This window comes from Apodemus sylvaticus, chromosome 8 (assembly GCF_947179515.1).
Source record: "Apodemus sylvaticus chromosome 8, mApoSyl1.1, whole genome shotgun sequence".
Taxonomy (NCBI): domain Eukaryota; kingdom Metazoa; phylum Chordata; class Mammalia; order Rodentia; family Muridae; genus Apodemus; species Apodemus sylvaticus.
Genome location: NC_067479.1, coordinates 104,332,772 through 104,337,523, shown reverse-complemented (window position 1 = coordinate 104,337,523; position 4,752 = coordinate 104,332,772). Strand labels below are relative to the sequence as shown.

At 43.9% G+C, this 4,752-nt stretch overlaps 1 pseudogene; it reads left to right on the top strand.

Annotated features, from left to right (window-relative positions):
• Nucleotides 1-220: 220 nt before the first annotated feature.
• On the top strand, nt 221-864 carry LOC127690828 (aspartate aminotransferase, mitochondrial-like; annotated as a pseudogene).
• Nucleotides 865-4,752: the final 3,888 nt, after the last annotated feature.

Below are 4,752 nucleotides of genomic sequence, written 5' to 3'. Positions count from 1 at the left end.
CTTCCAGAGGTCCTGAGTTCAATTCCCAGCAACCATATGGTGGCTCACAACCATCTATAACGGCATCCGATGCCCTCTGGTGTGTCTGAAGACAACTGTGTACTCACATACATAAAATAAATACATAAATAAATCTTTAAAAAAAAAGAAAAAGAAAATGAGAACAAGGCTTCCCCTGATCTCAGCTCTACCACCATTCACTGTGGTCCTACTGCCCACCATGGCCCTCCTGCACTCCAGCCGCATCCTCTCAGGAATGGCTGTTGCCTTTCTCACAGGCCTTGCAGCTGCAGTCTCTGCCAGAACCCGCTCCTGGTGGACCCAGGTCGAAATGGGAGTTACCGTCCTGGGAGGTACCGAAGACTTCAAGAGAAATAACAACAGCAAGAAGGTGAATCTGGAAGTTGGTGCCTACTGGGATGATAACGGAACGCCACACGTGCTCCCCCGTGTCCGGAAAACAGAGGCCCAGACTATTGCAAAAAAATTGGACAAAGAATACCTGCCCACTGGGGGACTGGCTGAATTTCGTAAGGCTTCTACAGAACTGACTCTGGGCAAAAACAAGGAAGTGTTGAAAAGCAGCTGGTTTGTCACTGTGCAGACCATTTCCGGGACTGGAGCTTAAAGTGTCGGAGCCAGTTTTCTGCATAGATTTTTTTAAGTTCTGCCGAGATGTCTTTCTGCCCAAACCATCCTGTGAAAATCACACGCCCATCTTCAGGGATGCCCGGCATGCAACTCCAAGGTTATCAAAACTATGACCCCAAGACTTGCAGCTTTGATTTCTCCAGAGACATAGAAGATATTTCAAAAATCCCATGGTCGTGGACCCGCGTCCAGAACAGTGCATCATCAGCATGAGGACCCAGCTGGTCTCCACCCTGAAGAAAGAGGGCTCTTCCCACAACTGGGAGCACATCACCGACAAGATTGGCATGTTCTGTTTCACCGGCCTAAAGCCCAAGTAGGTGGAGCAGCTCACCAAGGAGTTCTCGGTCTACATGACAAAGGATGGCCGAATCTCCGTGGCAGGGGTCACCTCTGGCCATGTGGGCTACATTGCTCATGCCATTCAGGTCACCAAGTAATTACCAGCTTTTCTGAAAGTTTACACATGCAAGAAAATCACAGCACCAAAAACCTGTCAGCCACGGCATTGGAATAGGTCAGAAGCTTTATCTGAAGCTCAGATGGTATCAGGGGCTCCCCTGTGGACCCTGTTAGAGCCTCTCATATTAGAGGCTGTAAGAGAAAAATAACTAGTTCTGTCACTGAACAGTTGTCCTCCAGTTTGTCCTCCCTGGGTGGAACAACTGTGTCAACAGACTACATTACAGAAATTGTGCTTTACAACAACCGACAGGTCTGTTGCCACTTTGACGGGGACAGTAGAAGGTGCAGTTAGTGTCTTGTCCACCTGTCCCTTCTTGTCATTGCTGCTCTGGAGCCCAGAGTTTCATCCCGTGTTCTACTGCTCGGCTGACTGTCAACCTCATCCTACCAGGAGTTATCTAAGAATGGAGAGCATGATTTTTCTGCTCATGCCATAGTCTCCTCTCTCATCAAAGACCCATGGAGAGAGGGACCCTGCCCTTGATTTCAGTGTCCTCTTCAGTGTTGGCTCCTCTTGAGATGGGGCCTCTGCCCAGCTGGACCTCTTCATCCTGACTGCACAGCCTGTCTCTTCATGTGAGGCAGACATGCAAGGTAGGATCAGAAGGAGATACTCTGGGATTTGTGTACTGCCAGCCCAGCCCTGCTCAGACTCCACCTATGGGAAAGATAACTACCATGCTCTAATCATGCCTGCTGTTAGTGTTTCTCTGTTACAATAAAATTACTATAGAGCCCCCCTACCCAAGGAAAGAAAATGATGACAAGAAAAAGATTAAGAATAGTTTGAGAAATTCTCAAATTTATCTGGAAAGGCAAAAAACAAAACAAAACAAAACAAAACAAAATAAAACAAAAAACAATTCTTAACAATAAAAGAACTTCAGGGGGAATCACCATCCCTGACTTCAAGCTGTATTACAGAGCAATAGTGATAAAATCTGTATGGTATTGGTACAGAGACAGATACATTGATCAATGGAATAGAATTGAAGACCCAGAAATAAAACCACACACTTATGGACACTCAATCTTTGATAAAGAAGCAAAAATCATACAATGGATAAAAAGAAAGAATCTTCAATAAATGGTACTGGCCTAACTGTCTATCTGTATGTAGAAAAATGAAAATAGACCCATATTTGTCACCATGCACAAAGCTCAAGTCCAATTGGATCAAGGACCTCAACATAAAAGCAGATACACTGAATCTATTAGAAGAGAAAGTGGAAAAAGCCTTGAACTCATTGGCACAGTGGGGAATTTCCTAAAGAGAACTACAATAGCTCGTGCTCTAAGATCAAAAATTGATAAATGGGACCTCATGAAACTGGAAAGCTTCTGTAAGACAAAGGACATAGTTAATAAGACAAATCAGCAACCTACAGATTTGGAAAAAATCTTCACTAATCCCACATCTGATAGAGGGCTAATATCCAAAAATATATAAAGAACTCAAGAAGCTAATCACCAAAAAACCCAAAGAATCCAATCAAAAAATGGGGTATAGAACAAAACCAAGATTCCATAACTGAGGATTCTCAAATGGCTGAGAAGGACCTAAAGAAATGTTCAAAGTCCTTAGTGATCAGGGAAATGCAAATTAAAATGACCCCGAGATTCTACCTTACATCAATCAGAATAGCTAAGATCAAAACCACAGGTGACAACACACACATATATGAGAGGATGTAGAGAAAGAGGAACATCTTCCATTGCTGGTGGGATTGCAAACTTGTACAACTACTCTGGAAACCTATCTGGAGGTTCCTCAGAAAATTGGAAATAGACCTACCTGAAGACCCAGCTATACCACTCTTGGGAATATATCCAAAAGATGTTCCACAATGCCACAGGGGCTCATGTTCCACTATGTTCATAGCAGCCTTAATTGTGATAGCCAGAAGCTGGAATCAACACAGATGTCTCATGACAGAAGAATGGATACAGAAAATGTGATTCATTTACACAATGTAATACTATTCAGCTATTAAGAATAAGGGCATCCTGAGTTTTGCAGGCAAATAGATGGAACTAGAAAATATCATCCTGAGTGAGGTAACTCAAACAAAAAACGACATGCATGGTATGTACTCACTAATAAGTGAATATTAGCCACAAAAATTACAGAGTACCCAAGATACAGTCCACAGAACTCAAAAAGGTCAACTTGAAGTGCCCCCAAGTGAGGATGCCTCAGTTCCATTTGGGAGGGAGAACAAAGCAATCACAAGTGGAAAGGGAGGGACCTGGGAGGGAAAATGGACAGGGTGGGGGGAAGTAGGAAGTAGTAGGAGGGAGAGGGGAGCTGACCTGGTATTGGGTGAGGGAAAAGGACTGAAACCCTGGGGGCCAGCAACAAGAATGAAAACAGGCAACTTCAAGAGGTAGGAGGTTGGGGGCACTTTCCAAGTTACACTAGAGTCCTGGGAGGTGAGAGACTCTCAGGACTCAAAGGGGGAGACCTTAGATGAAATGCTTGACAGTAGGGAGAAGCAACTTAGAGCCCACTTCTAACAGGAAGACAGGGCATCAAATGAGGGACAGGGGGCCATCCCACATTCACAACTCTGACCCATAATTGTTCCTATCTGAAAGAATTACTGGGATGGAAATAGAGAGGGGCCTGAGACAAAGAAGGTCCAGTGACAGGCCCAAAATGGGATCCAGTGCAAGGGGAGGTCCCAAGGCCTGACACTGTTACTGAGGCTATGGAGTGCTCACAAAAAGAGAACTAGCATGACCACACTCCAGAAGACCCAACAAACATCTGAAAGAGTCAGATGCAGACATTTGTACCCAGACAATGACCAGAAGCAGCTGATCCTTGTTGTTGAATTAGGGAAGGCTGAAAGAAGCTGAGGAGAAGTGCAATCCTGGAGGACCAGCAGTCTCATTTAATCTGGACCCCTGAGATCTCTCAAACACTGACCACCAAACAGGCAGCATACACCAGCTGAAATGAGGCCCCCAACACACATACAGTAGAGGACTGCTGGGTCTGTGTTCATTAAGAGATGATATACCTAACCCTGGAGACAGGAGGCCCCAGGGAGTTTAGAGGTCAGGTGGGGTGGGGGATGGGGATATCCACATGGAGACAGTGGGGTAGGAAGGAGATATGGGATGTGGGATAGTCAGAGGATGGATAGTGGTGGATAAAATATGGAGTGTAAAAGATAAATAAATTAATTAAAAAAAGAATAATTTGAAACATAAAATAGGCACTTCAGAGGTGGCTCAGTGACTGAGAGTACTTACTGCTCCACCAGGGAACCTGGATTTAGTCATCAACACCCACATAGTTGTATACAACATTTTATAACTCAGTTCTAAGGGAGGAGATGCCATCTACTGTCCTCAGTGGGCATGAGATACATACATGCTATACATATATTCATGTAGGAAAGTACTCAAACACATAAGATAAAAATAAAATAAAAATTTAAAACTACAAGATATAGACATAGAATAACTCCTAGCTTTGCTCAAAGAAGTGCTTTTATGTAGTCTTAGTTAGGGTTTCTGTTTCTATAGAAACACCTCAACTATGCCAGCTCTTTCATGGAAAACAGTTCATTGGGTCTGGTTTATAGTTTAAAGGTTCAGTTCCTTATCATCATGATAGAATGGTGG